General features: G+C 41.6%; 1 protein-coding gene across 34 annotated transcripts in view; it reads left to right on the top strand.

Annotated features, from left to right (window-relative positions):
• The window catches only part of LOC126044551 (endonuclease domain-containing 1 protein-like), a 175,487-nt gene that overhangs the window by 110,007 nt on the left and 43,572 nt on the right, over positions 1-21,908 (top strand). For 30 of the 34 annotated variants that reach the window (XM_049814349.1, XM_049814377.1, XM_049814379.1 and 27 more), the window contains one exon: positions 20,910-21,025. The exons of 3 other annotated variants lie outside the window; for them this stretch is intronic. The gene's annotated coding sequence lies outside the window, so the exon portion shown is untranslated. Of the gene's footprint in view, positions 1-12,707; positions 12,794-13,420; positions 17,702-20,909; positions 21,026-21,908 lie in introns of those variants that run through there. One more of the 34 variants, XR_007507707.1, reaches the window with a different exon arrangement.

A 21,908-nucleotide genomic window follows, 5' to 3' on the forward strand; every position in this document is an offset into this window, starting at 1 on the left:
GAGAACCAGATCAGACTAAAATTGGGACTCAGTCCAAAAAATAAAATACTGCAATCAGTCTGCTTACTGTGTCAGCATTCAGATTCGTTTCTGTTATATACGCTGCAGGGAAAGGAAGTGGAAAATACACGCTAGCATCCAGAAACGGATTCCTGAGTCATGGAGGATGGCCTAGATGGGCAGTGTTAATAGGAGCTGCTTAAAGGTTCCCATTTTTGCAGACGCCGTATGGGCTAATAGATGTTAAAGGCGATGTTCCGAGCCTTTGTGACACTAAGGAAGTCACTGTGTGACACTACGGATGCCATGTGACTTCCCTGTTTACACTCAGCTCAGCTGTAAACGCATATAAAATAGCAGCGATGGAGTGATCTGCTTGTGTCACAACATCCTCCGTCTGTGGTCCTCAGCCTCTAGAGCTGCCCCTTGGTTCCAGCGGCGATCTGCGGAGCTCAGTCCTTCGGAATACTATACTTTAAATGCCGAGGCGTACAAACTGGGTTGACCTCTTGCTTAAGACCGTATGTTTCCTTCCCTTCCGCCTGCCCCGCTGCTATTCTGGGCTGCTGGCTGGCACCTCTCATCTGTCCGGCCGGGCATCTGCTCCTCGGGCAGGCAGTCGGTGGGCAGGTGGGCTTCCTGCTGCCGCACCCACCGCTTCGCCGCTCACCCATCCATTCCTGCACGCTTGCCACTTAACCCTCTCATTCCCTTCTGCCCTAAATGTGCACAGTCTCAGGAAAAACGTTCACCTCTGCTGCTGGGAGAGGAGGACCCGTGCGCCCATGTAATGCTTCTCAGATCACTCTCGGCAGCACTCAAGTGCGTAGCGTGTACTGCATAGCAGCCGGGTCACTTTGGGGTTATAACAGTAAATATTCTAAAAGTAATCACACTGTAGAAGTGATGTAAGCACTCCAGTTTCTGGCTGAAAGCCAGTTGTCAAGGTTTAATCTGCACCCTAAAGCTCTGCTGGTAAATCTGATCTGGCAATTCTGCCTCTGTGTGGGTAGAGACACCAATATCAAAATATCTTTCCTGATAAAGAGCAGTGGGACCTTTAATGTCCACAACAAAAGTAAAAACCTTTTTTAAGGGTTTTTAAAGCTATTATTACACTGTAGATGTGCAGCAGAATACATGGGTGGGATTTGGCTCCGGTACAAAGACCAGACAGCATAATACGTGTACACGTACCTGTCTGCAGGTGCCCAAGGATAGGATTCAGTTGCCTGCACATTGTCTGGTGCCTTTGAGACAGATGCCTTAGGTTATCTGGGACGTACCCATCGGGCTGGCAGGTACAACATGAATTTTATGGGAGTTTTATGTGGGCTAGGCATGACGCTGTACATCACCTAAAACGACAGGAGGCATAGGAGCTGTGTTTAGGCAACTAAATCTTCGCCCAAGTATCCAAGCTCCTGTTGTAATTGCTGGAGATGCAATTTATCGCTGAATTCTAGAGAGTGATTCTGCTCAGCCAGCAGCAGACATTTATATTTGGTGGGCTGAAATGCTATCCAAATGCTACTGGATCTCTAGTGATTAGAGCACTGGCTTTTTTCCTCTGACACATAAGGTGAAACAAATATGAATAATAAATAGTTTGAAATACAAACCAGTTCACATTACATTCTTGCAGTGAACATCTCAGAATTTGTAATAGTAAATTGGGATGCAAAGAAACGTAATATTTTTTTGCAGCTGGAACCCTGTGCAGAAGATCATTAGGCCCAAAGCCAATAACTTTTCATGAGTGTGATTACAGCTTATTGCTTACGCTTCCCATATAAGTTTCAGTGTCATGAGCACATTTGTTTACCCATTAAGCATTTTCTTTATAAATTAGAATTTTTGGTTATGTTTTGCCATAGCTAACTAGTAAGTAGTGAGTTATTCTTTTAGGGAAGTAGGGGACAGTATGTATTTTGAGCCAAGATACTACAGCGCCTAAGAAAATTGGGTTTCTGTTCTTAATTGCAGGTTTCTTTCTGTCTTTTATAGTATCTTGGTTTTAAAAAAAAATCAACAAGCTCATTGTGATGCTTTTGATTAGGCTTCAACAGAGATAATAAAAGTGTAGTGTCCTTTTGTGAAAGGAGTTTTTAATTACTGTTGATTGTACTTGCTAGCTTCATTTCTGGAGGGAAACGGAGATGACCTCATCCTGAAAGTTGTCAGTCTCATGCTAGTGTCGTTCACCGCCTGGAAAAGAGGTTGTTGTTTTGTTTCTTGTTGCTTTTTTTAATGAGGAGCTATCAGCAGGCCTGATGGGCCCTGCAGCTTTGGAAATGCTGTCCAAACTCTGTTTCAGTAGCATGCTTCTTTCTGAAATGTAAAACTACAGAGCTGAATTATATCTTAGGAGCAGGGGACCAGCAGAGTCTCAGACCTCTGGTCTGTTTGCTCCAGTAATGCCTCTAACAGCAGCCAGTCCTAAAGACTTTGGGGAGAGGTGGTGGAGTCCTTATAGAGGACGATTATCAAAGATTTGAGGGCTTATTCCTACTCTTTCATACTAACTAATCTAATAATCTTGAATGTTTTCATTATCTATTCAAAGGCTTGATTTCTTAACCCTTAGCAGGTCTTGGCTTTGGCATATTCTTGTGAGGTCCACACTTCATCTGTGTTTTGCTTTTAAACAAATGCAAAGAGAGTATTCCCTCACCCTTTGGACTGCAAACTGTGCAGGTCAGTGGTGGCTTTATGTATGTTTGTGCAGGTGCCAATGTATTGGAACAGTCAGTATTCAGTTGTGACCATAATGTAAATGCCTGAATATTTATAATCGGTTTAGTTCATTGAACATCTCCGTATGTCAGGAGAAGGATGAATGGGAGTACTTTTATGTCTCTTTTCACTATTGTGTATTTCTTAAGCTGTTACCTTGTTTAGTCTTACATGAACCTTCTTTTAAATACCCTGAACTTCCAATTCTATTTCAATTCATCCAGTGCCATCTGCCACAGTGTCTGCTATGTATTTCAGCCCTGACGAAAACCTCCATTTCTCATGAGTACCTCCACACCCTTTCATAAGGATGATGCGAGAAGCTAAGCTGGCAAGTCGTTCCCACCTTTGTTGCCATTTATATAGCAATGTAAAGAGGCAAATTCTGATAACTCGTGTCCTTAGAGGTGTTTGAATACCTAACTCAACAGTGAAATCATTAGCAGTGAGGCTTTTGAACATCCTTCAGGCTCTGGGCTTGGGTCTCTGCTCAATTTTTGCTCGAGCAGTCTCTTGCTGACTTCAGTCACTCTGCTTTTTTGTGTGTCAGATGTATATTTAAAGCTGCTGATTCTTCATCACCATCAAAACCCTTGACATGGAGATAGACGGAGAGCAGGGTGCCAGCAGTTCCTTCTGCAAGGGAATAAGCATTCAGCTGTTTTGTTTTCTAGCCCAGGCCTGGGGAAATCTGTGAGGTCAATGAGCTTGGTCCCTTTAATGGGTCTCCTCAGCACTTTGCCAAATGCGTTGGGAAGCATGGTCTGGAGCTCCCAGTTTATCTCATTCCTTTGCTTTCTGCTGCTTATTAAAAGACAGAATGCAAATCTCAGTAGTGTGAGATGTTAGGGCTGTCTGAAATGGTTTTCATTCTGCGGCTCCCAGATGTTGTTTAGGCAAAAGGAGCAGAAGTTTTCTTGAAGTAAGCCACATATTTCAGTAAAAACACTGAACTTGGGTCACCTTACACTGACTTCATTCAGTCCTTACTTTGCTATCTGTAACATGGGGATTACAAGTGCACCTTAAAGGATTGTTCTCAAAACTATGGTGGTTGTTAGCATTTCTGCAATCTTGCCAAAATAGATATTAAATACAAATATTCTCAAACCTGGTCATCTCCCAGGGTTGAGTTTGGTATCTTATTCTGCTTTGTTGGGTTTTTTTCCTTCTGTTTTTAAAAATGTGGGACTCTTTTGCTGTGTACGTTCTCCAAATCTGAGTTACTGTACACGATACTCTGCGTGCTGGCAGTGGATACAAAAAGACCTTTATGGGATTTGTTTCTGAAATGGGGGTACCTTGTTGGGTAGGAAGATCATCTGTGTCGGCACTGAGCACAAGCTGCTTCATCCTGAACAGAAACGCAGGAGACAGAGTCTTGTCTCTCATTCTCACAAACTGCTGTAGAAATAGTGGCCTTTCACAGTATTCTTTGTATTGTCAGACTGTATGTTTGACTCCCAGATTTCCAAATGGGATAAAGAACCTGTTACCTGCCAACACCAAAGGCGCTCCGGAAACACAGCTACCTGTCTCTCTTTAGAAGAGGTACAGAGTGATTTCTTAACACAAGCCGCGGCAAACATGATTTGTTTTACCAAGTTTGGGCTGAATATCTTGTTTCCCTACAGAGGACTATTTTTAAAGCACAGGAGAAACAGTAAGCATGGCTGCTGCGGCAGCAGATGCAAAGCCCTGCCGTGGGAGAGCAGGGTTTGTTCTTGTCTTTCACATTTTTATGGCTTCCCGCACTGTACCACCCTGCTTTTCGTCCGTGGGCACGGAGAGCATTTGGCATGAAGACAAGAGACGTACCAAGGACTGCCAAGGCAGCAGCAAACGTAGCGCAGCTCCTTCTCTTGTGCCAGACGAGCTTTTGATGGCGGTCTTCGGAGGCATACATTACACGTGGGCACAGCTAGCTCTTGATTTAAAAAATAAAACAACTTGAAACTACCCTGGGGCAAAAATAAATGACTGCAAGAATACCAGAGGATTGAGCAACGTGCTAAGGACATGTTGTTTCCTTTAAGGATTCTGACTATAAATGACGTCACTTAGATAGTTTGGATGTTTGTGAGCACTACAGGGCTTGGAAAGGGAAAGCAAATCGGAAAAACACTGGGAAGCTGAACAATTTGTTTTGTTTTATGACTCCCTGGTAGTTTAATGAGGGAGCTATTACTCATGCACTGTCACTGCACATCTAGAAAATTCCTCTGGGTTTGAAAGCTGGCAGGAAAAAGTAGTTTCCTAAAAACCACTGAATTAATGAGATAAAGCCCGTTGCTCAGGAGTCCCTAACAGGAAGGGTCAGAGGCGGAGTTGTGCAGGACTCACGGTGTGTTGGAAATCTTCTCCACAGGGTGTTTGAAAGAGCACATAGTGCTGGCGGGGATTCAGAGGAGTGATGCAGCAGACACGCTCGGCATCTCTCTTTTAGGATGCAGTACTATGGATTTGGGGAGAAAAAAGACGGGTTTGACTGGGGGTTTGTAGCCAGTCCTTCTCCTCCATTCCCTTGCACTGGAAGATATCTGGGACTGGGGTACTGGACCCCTCCTAAAGAGATGAGATTTAAAAGAAGGTTTTCAAACTCAGGGGCAGTGCTACAAGGCAATATATATTAGTCATATTGACACTTGAAGTGAAGGAGATATACTTAAGGAGAAGAAGAAGTTTTTGTTATGTGGGCATAATTATACAGCTTTAAATGATTTTTCACAGTTTCGTAATCCGTATTCCCATGTCTGTCAGACTTCTGATGTCCTGCTTTGTGTGCATTATTTTCTAGGTCTGTATAATGCAGTTTAGGTATTTACTTCAGTTATTTTAGCTATTTTAGCCTATCTTGTCACATCCATACAGGATACACATTGTCCTCATTTTAACTGGAAACCTAATACAACTTTTATGGCCCTTGAAAGCAGGATGAGTTCTGTTTCAGTCTGATGATTTAGAAAGTACAGTAAACAGAGGACAGCTCCAGTCTGGAAATGCAAGTGAATATATTCATCACCAAATGCCTGATGCAATTACTCCCTCATAGTGTAAGTTATTGTAATTTCTTTCACAAAAAAATGCAGATAAAGCAGGGGCTGTTAGGAGGGAAATCCATAAGGAGTCTGTAAAGTGTGATGTAATGATCAGTAATAGAATTAAGAAGCCCCTGTAACAGTTCTGCTACAGTTTTTGTTAAATTATAGTACCTCAAATGTAATCATAGTCATTCCTTGTTTTATTTCGGTGCTATACTGTAGTCTGAATCAATTTTCTCTTCTCTCTGTGTTACTATCTTTGTAAGTACTTGCATCATTCTTTTAATTATTTTTTTTTTCCTTCATCCACAAACTTTAATCCAGAATATTGCCAGTTTTCCATGCAAATACAGAAGTAGCACAGGAAAGGTTGTATATTTTAAGCTTCAGATCAAAGAGGTGCTTAGCTGTGTCCCCTTGTACATGCATCATACACTCTCTTTTGAAATATCCAGTACTGAGCTGGTTTTGAATTTTTTTAAGCACATAAACTGGTGCCCAGTTTATGTCTCCATGCTGGACTTCCGTGCTTGGGTGTGGAACTCACTGCCTGGGCCAGAATTAGGAAATGCTTCCTACATCTGCTGTGAAAAAGTGTTGGATCACAGAGTAGAGCTCAGTTTTCAGCCCAATGGGAAAGGGACAGAATGAGACTGAAAAGGCTGGGGGAACGCTTCCAGTATTATGAAGATGGCAGGGGTGTGGATGTGATGTAATTCTCATTATTTCGGAATCAAAACAGCCAGAGTAGAGGGAGGCACTTCAGAGGGACCTTGTTCATGATGCATTAGACCGGGGTTTGGGCATCAGTCATTCTGAAGGTATGTGTACATGGCAGTGACACAGGAGAGCTCAGGTTATCTCTGAAAAAGCATGTTTGGGTACCAGGAGCAGCGTGACTGTTGCAGAGAGGTGTTTGGCCTCATGTGTTGGATCTGTACTGCTGCAGTTCTCCAGGGTAGTGTGGAGCTGAAGACTGAGAAGACATAAAAAGGGGCTCTCCTGCTTTCTGGGTGGGTGCTTCAGTCTCCAAACTCCAGTGAAGCTAGCGAGCACCAGTGTTCCTTTGTAGCCTTATTCTGGAGAGAGCTGTGGTGTTGGCAGGGATTTTGGTGGGGTTTGGGCTCTTTAAGGGGACTTACCTAGTGTTCAGGCCACGAGTCTAGGTGAGAAGAAGGTTCCCTCGCTCCAAGCGGGACACCTTCGATCGTGAACAGCAGGTAATACCAGGCTCTAATACAGCACGTGCTGATGCCTCAGCAGCTACCGAGTAGAGAGTTTTATCGCTCCGGACTCCAGGCACCTAAATCCTGCCAAAATTTAGGCAGAACAAAGACTAGCCACGTGGCTGACGCCTGCAGGCTCCAAGTCTCGTGGCAAGGGGCACTCGTCAGGCAGCCATCTGCAGAGACAGCAATATCTTGCTGCTTAGTGCTGTGTCACCCTTTGAGCAGGAAAAACTGGGCTTCCCAAAGATGCAGTCATGTGTGTTTTGCGCCGATAGAAGAAAAATTTTTTGGCTTGTTATTGATAGAAACCTAACTTAATTTTCCTGTTAATGAGGGCTTAATAGTAGTCTATTAATATTATTGTGGCTCAGCTGATTTCCCTTCTTGGCTAAGTGTGCATCCTTCGCTGTTTTCTCTCTGAGCCCAAAGGAAGCTGCATCTTCACACTGGCGCATGTGGAATTCTGAATGTCCTGCCTGACACCACCATCCCACAGCCTGTTCAGAGCTCTTCTGCTGGCTCCTGCTTTACCCTTGGACTTGGGTGTGCAGGTGTATGTACATACCATGTTCAAATGACTATCAGCTTTTACTGATACGTAGCACGTAGTTACGCAGTCTTCACTTTGTTTCATTCTCTTAACCTTCGCAGTTGCTGTGGTAGACAATTGTGGGGATAATCTTGAGTAAATTTCCTTGGCCAGTATTAAAACCACAAAGAAATCTAAAGTAGTTCTGTGAAAAAGGAATTTCTTGTTGAAACTGTTTGCAAGGGACTGAAAGGGGAGAGTACAAAATGAAAACCCAGTCCAACTGCAGGGCGATGGCTGGAGGGACACTATCACGGGCTGGCAGCTGCCGTGTTCCTGCACGTGTCATCTCAGACCTGTTTTAACCACAAAGCAGTTAATGTAGAATGGTCAGCACTGCTGAGCAGGGAACAGACCTTGCTAGCAGATGCTTACTGCTATTTATGTTGTGCATTATCTCAGTAAGTTTTGCATCTGTCTTTGTTACAATTTTGTTTGCTGCCTTCAAGTTCCCCTTTTCTCATCGTGTCTAATAAATTAAAATTGAATTTGCAAAATATTACAAAGTGACATTAGGATGTGCCTGTTAACAGAGTAGAATAAACTAATTACATGCTGTGAACTAACTGAACTCATTTACTAATTGATGAATTAATTTAATCATGTCTGTTACAAATAAGAGAACTCAAATGCTGACAGAATAAAGAGCTAACTCTCTTCTGCACTAAATGATTAAGGTTCCTTTGGGTTTATTTTTCCTTAGTCTAGTAATGGCCACATTGTTAGAAGTCGGAAGTTAGACCAGTCATTTGCAATTTGGGATTCTCCTTTGTGATTCTGTCCTACACCACTTCCAGGCCGATGTCTGCCTCTTGAATTCATTGGAAACTTTGAAGTTTCTAGTTGCTTTTTCTTAGCCAAATACTAGCACTAGTTCTTCATCCTTACCTTTTTTCACTGGTCAAACATTCAACACCATCAATCATGTTGTCCAGCTCGAGATTCTATCCTGACTGGATGTCTATAATTCTGGGGGTTTTGTGAGCTTTCTTAATCATATTCTTAATATACACAATGACATTCTCTCTGTGCACATTCGGCATCTTCTGCCTTCCAGATTTCCTCTGGAAATGTATACTTGACTACTTTCTCTGCACAGCCAAGTTCCAGATCTGCACCTCTGTGCATCACTTTCTCTTCTGAGATGTTTGCCTGATTTGTGCACGTGAACTGATAGCAATCAGCTGCAGCTCAGTACAGTTTCAACAGAAAGGAGCTTCTCCCTTGCCAACCCTCTGTAAATGCCACAAAAATACCTTTTTATTTAAGCCTTTATTTTAAAGCTATACCTTCCTATGATGCAAAGAGTAGACAGGCCATCATGGTGTTAATCTGCTTTTACATCGGGTTTTATTGTCTCATTATTCCTCATGCTTCCTTTTTTTTCATGTCTCTTCACTCTTCCTTGCCTCAGGCAGTAAACTAGAAATGAATCTCCTTTTATTCTGTTTTATATGAAGCTCCTGGATCAGTGTGTCTTGATCCATGACAGGGACTCTGCCCTGCTACAGCTGCTTTACAGTGTGTCCATTGGAAATCACTGGGAAGGTAAATATCTACATAGCTGCAGAATCTACGCAAACTGAGTTTCTCAGGTCCCAAAGAAAATCAGAGTAGAAACAGAACTTCAGTCTTCCTTATTTTAATGCTCAAATTACAAGATACTGACCTCGTTTCTAGCTTCAAAAGACACAGCCAGTTATGGGGAGGAGACTAGTAAGATCACAAGTAAGTTGCAGCAAAATGGATATATGTATGTTATGTTTTTCTGATAGATAGGGACATATTTTTCTAATGCGACTCAAGTTGTTCAATAGCTGTGGTAGATTAAAGCAAAAACTCCTCCGCAAAACAAAACTATTTTCAAAATCTGACAGCTGCTTTTCTCCATCTCTTGCTTGGCTGTGTTTAATATGTGGAGCATTATGTCGTGGTCCTCTAGTCAGTTCTATAATTTTCATGGTGTATGCCAGCATCAGTATTTATTACTGAAGCACCATGTCTGTTTTTATCCTGATGATGATGTATTTTGTCCTGCAGAAGTAGTCAAATACACGAACTGAGTAGTAAAAGGGGTTCAGGAGTAAGGATCGGTAAAAACTCAAAGCTGTCCGTGGTTGGGCAGACGTAATCAATTCCAGCACTGCCAGATGTTTGCCAGTTGGTCCAGTTGACGGCGAATCATCCTTGTTCGGCATGCAGTGAAGATCCCTCTCATTTCCTGGCTCTTCCAGTCTGTAGCACAACTTAGAGGCCACTGATCAGTCCCTAAAATCTTCAGGTAAACCTGTCATCCCTCTCCCTTCAAAGCCAGAACAAACAAGCTCTTTAATTAGGTGACATACCCTGGCCTAACCAAGAAGATGCAGAAACGGAGGGGAATGTTAAACCGCCGGGTGGTTGTGTTTCTTTTGCTGGTTGAGGAGATGGGCAGTTCCTGGACGGTCCGTACGGCTCATGGCTCTGGGACGCTAACCCTGGTGGCAGCCCTGGGGAGCTGCTGCCGTGGCCTCCCCTGCAGCGGTGGCAAGTATCAACCGGCTGTGTTCCTCTTAACACTCTTTCATTCTGTAATTAAAAAAGGTGATCCGAAACGGAACCAAACTGGTAAAAAGGTACCGTAAGCATGTGACTTTTTCTCCTTTTATAAGGGGAAGCTGAAGAGGAAATGCAAGCGTGCATTTAAATAAACCATTTTATAAATTCCAGGTGCTGATCTCATGAGAGCACCTTGCATATGCCAAAGGAAGAACATGTTGTTTGAGGGAAAACCTATTTATAAATATGTGCAAACTGAAAGGTAAATAATTTCTGTTTCCAGTAAATGGATGGAATATGCTCTCTGCATTGGTTATGTTTCCTGCTGTGAAGTATGTAGTGTAAATATATCTGGCATATATTGTGTTTGTTGCTGTGCAGCACCAGTATGTAGGAAGTGGATATCTTTAAAAATTCGATTTCTGATTCTTTGCTTCTTCAGCATAACAAAGAAGGGTTCAAAGGTGGTTTGGTTTGCTCTGAAAATATTTCTGGCTTGGGTTTTGGTTTTTTTGCAGTGTCATACATGATGGGAGGAGTAAAGAATATTTGTCTTCAACTGAAAGATCCTCTGCAGACTGTTTGTCAGGCGTGGGAATTCAGTTGGGATTAAAAACAATCACTCTTGGAGCGGTCTGATTGAATTTCCTATCCCTCTTAATTGCTATCATTTTTCTGTGTGATGATTTTAATTTCACTTCCTCTTCAGTAATCGTGGAGTCTTTCAAAATAGTCACAATTGCAGTTTGTATTATACCAGAAAAAAATACAGAAAAATAAACATTTTCATGTGTGTTTATTGCTATTTTTAAAAGATACGTAGAAGCAATTTTTTCCAGGTCACCTTTTCATCTTTTGGCAAACTAGCATGATCATTTATGTAGCAACATAAATGAATCCAGTGCTGAAGATAAGCACAGGGGCAAAAAAGTTACAGGCGCCTGGTTTTAAGAGCTCACTTTGTAGAGACATAAGTGGATGCGATACAATGCATGGCATAAGAATATAAACAGTAGGTGTAGTTTTTGAGTGGTTCATGACAGGGGCATTTCTGTTCAGTGCTGGGATTAGAGCTTCTATTGAAACTTACATAACAGCTACGTTGCCAGGGTGGTTTCTAAAAATGATGCTTATCGCTCTTCAGATTCCAAAAGCTTTAAGTCAGAAGAAATATTTTAAGCTGAAGAAATCTTCCCCTCACCCTGCTTCCCCCCCCCCCCCCATCATCAGTTTTCTCCCAGATCCCAATGAGATACTTCTGCATATGTAAGACAGCAGTGGGAATGAAAAAAATCTTTTTCTAACGTAAAGACATGGACAAGCAACAGCGAGTCTTGTGGGTGGCTGCTTTGTTAACATACCTTTGTTAACATACCTTAGAAAACAACGGGGAATTACATTGTTCATTATAGTTGTCTTGTACGATTTCTGAAGTATAACATCTGCCGCTTTTATCCAGCAATTCATGATCCCCTTGGGGGAAAAAAACCCAACCCTATATTCCTGCCTTTGTTGCCCCAAAGATTGCTGTTTGCCAGAAGAGCAGTCAGCTTGCTATGGTGATGGGCACAGGGTGGGAATATGGACAGAAATAGAGAGAGGAGAGGCTGAAGCCAGACTAGTCCTGCTTCCTTACGGATTCAGAAGCCCTTTCTGAATTTGGTAATGACTGATTTCAAGGAGTTTGCAGGTTGTTTTGCTGTTCTCTGCCTCAAATTCTTACAAATAATGCAAGGTAATAATCAGACAAAAAGGAGAGTGAGGTACTCAAATTGATGATGTTTGTGCAGGACTGCATGTAATTCCCTGCAGTGCAGCTTGTGCCCATTGTGCTTGGATTTGGACGCACAGAAATCTCCCTCCTCCCATATGAACTAAGTCAGTTTTCGGTAATGCATAATTCACGTACTGAAGCCTTTGTCACAAAACATCTTACTGTTTTTCCTGTGCTTGATAAGCCTGCTTTTGTATTTTCAGGATTTCTGTTTCCTAATAATCCCCCAAATCAGCCTGAAGAGGTTTCAAAACAGTTTAGGATAAATCTGAGACAACTTGTACGTCAAAGATACTGCTCTACGCAGTAGGTGATCTCTGGCACCTGCTATTTACAGATCCTTCCTCCACAAAGAATTCTTTCCCCATGGCATGGGGGCCCACCACTACCGTGGAGTTAGTGCGTAGGTGGACTGCACCTTTAGATAGTCTACCGGGAGGTCTGTAGATCAATTTGGATATATATTACAAGGATTGTCTACATGAATACTTCTGCATGAAACAGAGGCAGCAGTTTCATTCGATGACTTTTGAAGCTCTAATGGAAAATTACTCCTTCCATAGGGAACACGATACCTGTATTCTAGTGATGGGGTTAGTGGTAAACCTTGATTACCTGTTTGGACTGTAAATGCGCTCACATAAGTTCAGATGGTGAGGAGCCGTAACTTGGCTGAAAGCCTGTATAAGAGGCTGGAGGAAGAGAAGAATGATTATGAAGCGGCATTTTGATTTATCTTTTTGAAGAACAACACAAAGAGGGGACTAATTCAAACAGCTTCTGGTATTTTTTTCTTCCAGATTCTGAGGACAAACCCTGTCAGTAGTGAATTGTTCCAGAAATATATTGGAGAAAATTGTACATGGTGGAGGCTGTTTTTTCTGAGGTATAGCACATCTGTGTCCCTCCTTGGTATCAGCTGGTATTGTAAATACCTTGTAGCCATCAGACCTTTCCTGTTTGTTAGAAGCTTTGAGAAGCTTCTGAAATTAAAAAGATAAATGTATTGTGCATACTTAACAGATAAATTGGATGTTTCACTAGTAGGAAATATTGATCTTTATTTGAGGGCTGTTTGCTTGTTCCAGAGGAATGTTCCCCAGATCGCTTGGTAGCTCTTTTCAGTATAGCTAAACAAAGCACAGGAAGGAAAGTGAGATATGTGAAGTACTGTCATCAGTGTAGGAAATTTTGACAGTAATGGTTTGTCATGTCATTAATTTCCTCCCAAATGACCCAAGTGCTTTTTCTTCTTACCTGTTTATGTCAAGCCACCGCAGACTGTCTGATCATATTAAAATCCAGCTGTGGAGGCTTTGATTGTTTCGTGCACATTGCTGAATTTAAGATAACAAAATTGTTCAGCAAGGAAAATTGAAATGGAAAAATTCAGGCAGCAGGCCTACGGGAAAAGTTGGACCTTTTGTAAAAACCTAGTAAAACTTGAGTAAGAATCTTAAAGTTTGGTGTATTGATTTTCTTATGAAAGTTCAAGAACTGTGTTTCATTGCAGGCTGAAACTCATCTCAACTCCTCATGACCAGCTGAGCAAGGGAGATGTGATTTGATGCTATCCAAGGTGTAATTCCACAGTTCATGTCTTTTGCTAGTGCCAGTTTAATAAGTTTCTGCCTACTCCCAGCCATTCATTTCCAGCTCAGCAGCAATGCAGTGCCATCTCTTTCCTGACCGTGTGGAAAAGCAGATGACTGAAAATATCTGTCAAGAAAAGAAACACTTTTTTTTCTTTGAATTAGAATCATCTGAGTGACTTGTCTACAGCATGGCCTGTGGGCAGTTGTTTGGGTACAACTGAAGGTGACATGAACTGCAGCATCAGAGGCAGCGGTGAATGCTGGAGGGTGTCCCAATGTTAAGTGATTTTGCTGTCAACAAAAATCTGCTCTGGGACCATATCCTGGATGAAGGGGTTTCACTAGCCACAGTATTCTTTATTGAACTGCTGTTTTTCATTTTATTTTATTTCATTAAGAAAGATTAACATCTTCTTGCTTGGGTGGGTTTTTTTCTTAAGGAGATAAACCATCTCTGTGAGAAGTCAGTCAGCTTTGTGGACAGCCATGAATGTCAATAAAGTCTTGGCAAACACAGTAGGTATTTATTCAGCCTTGCAAATTAAAAACATTTTTCCTGCATGTTTAGTGAAGGGAACAAAAAAAAGACAAATTACATAGCAGATGAGCTCTCTTGATAGTTGGAATTCATTAAGCTGGTGGTGAAAACGCTGGGGGATTGATGGTGCAGAAAAATAAAAGATGAAGCAGCTTTTCCCCAAGAGCTGTGGTTTTAAGTTCAAGTTGAAAATGACCAAAAAAGAAATCCCTTAAAGACATCTGTAACTGACTTCACAGTCTCAATTTCTATCTTGGTAGGCAGTTCTTCCTCAGTACAGTTAGTATTAATTGGTTTTTCAGCTGACAGACAATTTCTCAATGGTTCCTTGATCTTCATCATGCCATAGGGTGTCTGCAGCAGCTCATAAATGAGATACATGGCCAAGCGTTAAGTAGGAAGTTCGCACAATCGCTTCCTATGCTATAGCTGTTCTGTGACAGAGGCTTTCTGCAGAGTTGTCAATCTGTCATCTTCCCTTGGCTCCACATTTTATTAAAAAAAAAGGAATTTAAAAAGTTACAATAAGTTGAGCAGTTTGTCAGACATCGCATACTCGCAGGCTATTGTCTGCAAATTACAGGCTGACTCGGTCTTTCAGCCTGTCATAGATGGATCGTAAATCTGTCATAAGTGGAGCTCTAACAAAATCCATTTACAGAGCTCCTGTTACAGCAGAGCATGGAAAGGAAGCAATAAGACGTAGTTTTTACGAATTTCCTGCACAGGATCATTAGTCCAGTTGGACGTCTTTCCAGGTCACTCCCAGTAGATGCTCTCTCTGTGATAAAGTGCCCACAGTTGTCATTCGCAGTCAAAGATGGGATTGCAGTTCATGTGCTATTCCAAATGCTTCACCGCAGGAGTTCAGTGGAAGAGAGAGGGTTACCTGATGGGTGTTTCAATGCAGCTAAACCACCTGTAAGCTAAACCACTAGAATTATTCAACAGCAAAACAAAGCCATCATAAACACTAATCTTGCAGTGGTTTAATTGCAGACAAAACTTTACTCATGTAAGTAATCCCATCGATGTCAAATAAAAACACGTGAATTATGGAGTATTTTAAGATCAGGGCTTAAGTCACTGACATGTCATTCCCATAATTTTCTCTGGAATATTACAGAACAGTGTTAGTTTGTCACCACAGAAACAAAAATGTAAACGGAAACTCTTCCATCTAAAATTTTTATTTAAGTCTATGAATTCTGGGTTTGCTCTTTGTATTTCCCAAGCTCTTGCTTTTCTGCTAAGTAGATGTAAAGACATTATCCTCTCTGTTATTCTTACTCCTTTCCAGTTAAATGAGAGAATTGCTCTCAGCTTTTCTCATTGCTAAATCTAGGGAGGACAGAACAGTTCCAAGATTTGAAAATGTTTTAAAACTTACAGGACCTAACGAGAAGGAGGCATCTTGGAGAAGTACAATAGCTCTCTATCTGCAGTTCATTTGTTTTTCCAATTTAGAAATGACAGTTTACAGCCCTAATGCGAGAGTGTTTCTCATTATCTGTGTTCTAAAAACGTGCAGAGTTATTACAAGTTTTGAAAGATGCTTCCTTCGAAAGTACAATTGATATTAAATGGAAGAATTTGTTCTCTGGATAGTCGGATGGAGACGCGGGGGTCTACATCCGTTCTAAGGCTAGTGATACAGAGCCATGCAACTGGACCTCAGCTTCAGATCCCACGTACATCAGGTATGCAACTGTACAGAAAAAGATGCTGTAGCACGATTTAACCTCACCTTGTCCAGGGAAGGTAATGGTTGTGAAGTGTCGTTGCTATCATTGTTTCACAGATGGATTGCATGGACTTTCTCATGAAGATTTTCTTGGAGAGGAGTGTGTTAGCTACACTGCTGACAGATACCCTTGTGGGAACTGTCCACGCTAATTTGAGATTTCTCTCCTCTATCTTCAGCCGTCTAGAAGTTAGATTTCTAGCCTAATCTAGTTGGTTTTTATGTCACTGTGGTAAATGAAGAGAGATGCACCTCTGGAGGTGATGAAACCTTAGAAACAGAAGTAATTAGGTTTTTTACATGGGTTCCTGTCCTCTGAAGAGGAGTTTTAGAATATTTGGCTGTCTTCAGGAGACCACAGATGGGTTCATCTTGGGTGATGGTTGTAATCAACTAAAATCAGCTTTCACAGGACTTCCAGAGGCACGTACAGTGTACGCCAGCTGTATTAAACTGCAGGAGGGAAAAAGTAAGATGCTTCACTCTTCTTGAATACACTACAGCAAGGCAAAGTTTGGGGCTTTTGTATGGCTTTAAGCAGTTCAGTCCTGCCCGTGCTTTCAAGCTGCTTTATTTTGCCCATGCTAAAGCATTAGCATTTCTTGGGCCCACGTGGAAGATTTGCAGACAGCTGTATGCTTGGGGCAGAGCCTGGGGAGATGGGCATGAGCACTGCTCAGTCCTGCTGCTCCTGGCCAAGCTGCTTCCTGACTGCTCTGCTCCACACAGACACTTTCTGGACAGAAAAGCTGCATAATAAATCCAACGCTGATGTGGCCTGGCATAGTTATAGCTCTTCCAGTAACTGAAGCAACTGCCCGCTTTCAGAGGCCCAGCCTACTCCGTTGGGTTGTTTCCCTTAAAACAATGTTATTTTACACCCACGTGGGGCACACTGTCTCATTGTGCCTCCCCTCTGCCCTGCCATTGAAAGTGACTGTGCCTGTTGTGCCAGTGCTGCTGCTTTGGGTAATTTGTTCCTTGCTGAGAGGCTGTGATGTACCTTTTGAGCACTTCCCAGAACATGTCACCATGAGCGTGGCTGAGCCTTGTAGTCTGTGCAAACGCTCAAACTTGCTTGACATTATTCTGCAGATGTAATTGGGATACGTTTGTTCTGCCAGCTGAGATGAGAAGTTGCCGACAGGTTATAAAAAAATACATCTGTTTGAAGGGAGTAAATTGTCTAGAACACACTTCAGTAGCAGACTTCCAGGAAAAAATGCTGTGTCAGACTTCTTAGTAGTGCTGGGACCACGTGGCAAGTGCCAGATCTGAATAGTCCATAATTAATGTAATCCTTAACGTTAGGTTTGGGCACACGCTTTTTCTCTAATGTTCCAGATACCACCTCAGCGAGAGATAGCAGCCAGGTGAGCTGGTTTTCAGACTATCCGCGTGACCTTTTGAATGAATATTCAGTATTTAGGCGTTAATATGTAGCTTCTGTCATACGCTGGTGCTGCCGCTGTTAAAAATAAGATGTTAACGTCTTGCTGGAGACCTTTCACACGTTGCTTTGCTGTCTCTAGAGGGAGTTTGCAGCAGTGATTTCCTTACTGATGATCTGTTTGGTGGTAGTCAGGCTGTGGGCAGACCTCAGCAGACACAATCTGGTAATAAAAGACAGTAACAAAAATTTCCTGGTTAAACCCTTGTACATCTTGTCCAAGCCTGACTAACAAAATTCTTCAGAGTGACACTGCTGTAAGTAGTTCCCTTTCAGTTGGTAGCACTATAATAGAAAACAGAAATGAACATTTGGTGACTGAAAGCAAAATCAAGGGTAAGACTAAGGAAAAGGCATCAACTATTTAATAGGAAAAATAAAGATAAAAACCCAACATGGACAGGTATTCTTCTGTGGCATTTCCAATTTATTGTTACAGGAATATCATCGCAGCTTGAAACAAGCTCCCTCAGGAAGCTGGTTTCATATGGTGGTTTAGATTTAACTATTCATTGTCTAGCACCATTTGAAATCAGTGTTCTTGGAGGAAGAATCCCTGCCTTCGTCAGTGAAACAGATCTTCGGAAACCTCGCTGGAAAAGAAGAGAAGGCCAAGATCTTCTTTGCGTGCTTCTGCCGTTAACAATTGGCTCCACTACCAAATGAAGTCCCTCGGTAGGCTGAGACTGCAGAGTCTATGGCCCAGATGACCCTTGGGAGATCAATGCAATGTGTGATTTCAAAGGCAGAAATTCTGCTGTAATACTGCTGGGCAACAGCATGTGTATAGTATTTGTAGGTGGTGAACCAGAACTTGGAAACAGAGAAGGGCTTATGAAACATACAGTGCAAAAAAGCGTAATACAGAATTGCAACACAATATTGAAGACGTTAATGTTAATGCACCAACTAGTAAATCTAGTACAAACAGCTAGTTTGTACAACATGGTGAGGAATAAGGAAAGGAACTTCATTTGCTCCACTTTCTTGTCAACTTGTCAGCCTTAGATTTTTGTTAGTTCTTTACTGCCCTTGTAAATACCTTGTTCATGTCTCACGCAAGACACACAATAGACTTTAAAGCAGATAATTTTAAATTTAAGCACTGGGAATTCTAGATGCTGTTTGCATCCCTGCTGTGTGTTTGCTTTTTCATTGTGGTATGTTTGGCACATCTGAATATGCTTATTTATTTTGTGTGACTTAACTTTCAAGTGCTCAAGTTGCAAGTGGATATCCTGATATGCTAGGTGTAGTTAATGGAAATGGCCAGTATCAGCGTCTGGGAGAATTGGACCATGCATGGTAGGTCACATTGGCCAAGGCTACTGAAATTTGGAGAACTTTGAAGTGTTTCTAGATTGGCTTTACCATATTAAAAGATGCATGTAGCTAATGGTTGATTTGACAGTTTTCTCTTTGTAAATCATTGTCTTCTCACAGGCATTTTAATAGTATTTATAACATTTTTTTAGTGAACAGTGCCACAGAGGTAATTAATTAACACTTACCAAGTATTTGGGGATCCTCCAATGTAAAATACTGTCCAGCACTTAACTCTTCGTCCTTGCAGATCTCAGTAACCCCTTTAGAGGATGACTGATTTCTTTTGGTGTTCAGAGTCAATAATATTTTCTAGCACCATTTGAAATCGGTTATAGTGATTGGGGAATTGCTCCTTGTGAATTTTATACAAGAGGCTCCAAAGAGAATCTTTAATGGTTTTTGTCTAGGACTGAAAACAGGAAAGTGTGTTATTTTAGTGAACAGAGTTGCTGAATGCAGAAATACTATACACTTAAACTCTAGCGTTGTTAGGTGCTTTTATATAGCTGAGATTTTTCCTGGGAGAAAATACAATCTCTAGTAAGTAGATAGAGTCTGTAAGATATGTAACACAAGGTCTTGATTTCAGTCATCTCTGTAAAGATGATACTTGGAATGGCTTGGAAAGCCATACAGTACTGAGAGTGAAGGTAGAGGGAGATGGTTTTCCCAGTGAGAATTATCAGTGCGAACTTAAGAGAAAAAAACAACATCTTGTTGGTTTAATGATCTGTCTGTGAGGTATGAGGAAATAAAAAGTCAGCAGCAGGAAGCCAATCTCCAATTACTGTACTTCGGACATGCTGAAAGTGAGATCTTGTGAAAGATTTCATTGCCAGCCTGGGAGCTTTTTGCATTCTCCTCTCTTACACTGTTAACAGCGTAAACCACAGAAGTGAGTCATCTTCCCAAGGACATTATAATATGTAAGAAGTTTTCTCTGGAAATGCAGCTCTTCAGAGAAAAAGAACTGGCCAGAGACTGGACAGTCAAAGTGTGGGTTCTGGCCCTGGTTGCAGCAGGATGGCATTATCAATGAAGATAATTTCTGAAGATCATTCTTCAACCAGCTTGTGATACTACATCCAGATTTTGGGGAGCTAATAACACAGACCAACCTACAGCAAGGCATCCCTGTAGCAAGGGATATTTTCCTAGATGTACTGGTGAAAACAGCAATACACTGCTTTTCACCACTATTCTGTATGGGGAAACTAAAGAAGTAACTCCAGACTGTAAACAACTGGAGCAACTTCAGAGTATTCAGAGGCATTTCTAAGGTTGTGGCTGGTTGTTGGCAGCAAATTCAGCTTGGTCATCCCCCTCCTCTGTCCTTTCATCAGTATATACTCCCGTTACTTTTATTTCTTTTTGTTTAATTATCAAGGGATCAGGTAGTCACAAACCAAAAGAGACTTTATATGAAGAGTATGTGGCTGCTTCTAGTCTCTCATTTCCATTCCTTTGTGAAATCCACCCTCATGATTCGTCTTTTATAGAGGAAACTCTCAGAAGTGGATAGTACTGTGTTTAGTACAAAAGACTCTAGGTTAGCCCTTAAATAAATACAAAAGTGATTAAAATATTGAAAATGTAGACCGGCTAGCAGCGTATTTTTTGCAATATGATGCAGAGAGCTGACACCTGCCCACATACGTATTTTTGGGGGGGGGGGGAGGGGGGGGGGGTGACAGATGTTCTTGTTGCGCTTAAAAGCTATCAGGCTAAAGCATTTCATTCTGGAAATGTGGCTTACAAGTAATGGTGTTTCAAGTACATCCACTGCTTAAGTAGCTCCCGTACAGACTGTTGCTTGAATGATTTCTTGTGCAACATCCTTGAATGAGCAGATCGATCTATTTGGAGTTTAGCTACTTGTACTGTGCTTGTCAAGGTAGGATCCAAATGTCTAGACTGCTTTACAGTTTTGTTAGCACAAAAACTAACCTTAAGGTAAGAATCGATTACAAAGTAATACAAAGCAATCACGCAAAAACAGCTGAAGGAGATAGTTTTAATTATTTTTATTGAAAGGTAAGATGTTTTTAAGCTGTAGTAATTTTCTCTGTTTGTGCCATATAGTGAGAAAAAACAGAGCTGCCGTGTGCTTGGGTCTTGTGAAAGGCTTTTCAGACGTGAGTACTGTTGCTAGTGTGCCCGTGTGCTTACAGGACTGCGTTCTGTTGCTTGTTGGATTTTTCCTGCAGCAACAGGGAAAGAAAGGATGAAAGAAGGAAGATAAATCCTTCATGAAAGCAGAAACATTTCACTGTAAAATATCTGTATGTCTGAGGAAGAGAGAAGCATATGTAATGGGTTTCTTATTTTTTTTATCCTATTTGCTCTCAGCTCCTGGCCTCTTTAAAAAGTGAAGCTACTGGAAGACAGTCTTCCCTGTCATGCAGCCAGATTTAGATGTAAAACGGTGCTTACAAAAATTGGACCAGTCTCAAAGCGCTGATCAGGTACCACAGTATGTAACTTATTTGTTTGCAACTCTGCTCCATCCTACTGTTTGATACCCTGCAGCAATTGCAAAATGTAATGTGCAAGGAGATTGCTTCATGGTCAGCAAAGTTTGTCTAGTTGCCGGTCTTTTGGAACGATGTTAAAATGAAATAAACACTTCGACTAAGCCAAAAACAGCACTGGAAGTCAACCGCTGCTCTTCCCCCAGACTCTCACTTCTGGACTAACATAAAAGGTGCTTGATGGTGGGCTGAGAGGGAGAGAAGGATGATGTATATTGGGAAGTTTTTAATACAAAAACATTACGGAAATGTCTTGCAGTGTGTACCTTTTTTCTATTAATGAGGCATTAAACCAATTCATTTTACTTCACGGATCCTAAATTTCAATTGTCACATCAATTTTTTCTGCAACTTTTGTGGTCTTGCATCATCATCTCAAAATGTCTGGTTTCTGTGTGAATGAGTTCTGTGAAACCCATTCTATATTGGGAATCTGGGGGGCAAATGCCCTGATCGCATTGAATAGGAGTTTGGGGTGATGGTGAACTGCTTCCTTTTCACAGCAAATAAATTGAGGGTCAGAACTATGATTGGCAGCAACTTAATCCTTATGTTAATTGATGAAACATGCAGGCATAAAATGCTTATAAAAAAGTGGAACAGGAAATAAGACAAAATTGTGATACTCTACAAGATGCTTCCTGATTTCTTCGAGCCAGTTTGAGACTTGGTAGCCAAAAATAACCTGCTTGTGAGGGAGCTGTCATGTCCTTAGCACACATTTCCAGTGCTGTAATGGACAGCAGACGTACAAGTAGAATAAATCCGGGTAGTGTGGCTTTTACTGCAGGCTGGCTGAGTCCAGCTGGGACCTTTG

Source organism: Accipiter gentilis, chromosome 11 (assembly GCF_929443795.1).
Source record: "Accipiter gentilis chromosome 11, bAccGen1.1, whole genome shotgun sequence".
In the NCBI taxonomy this organism is placed as follows: domain Eukaryota; kingdom Metazoa; phylum Chordata; class Aves; order Accipitriformes; family Accipitridae; genus Astur; species Astur gentilis.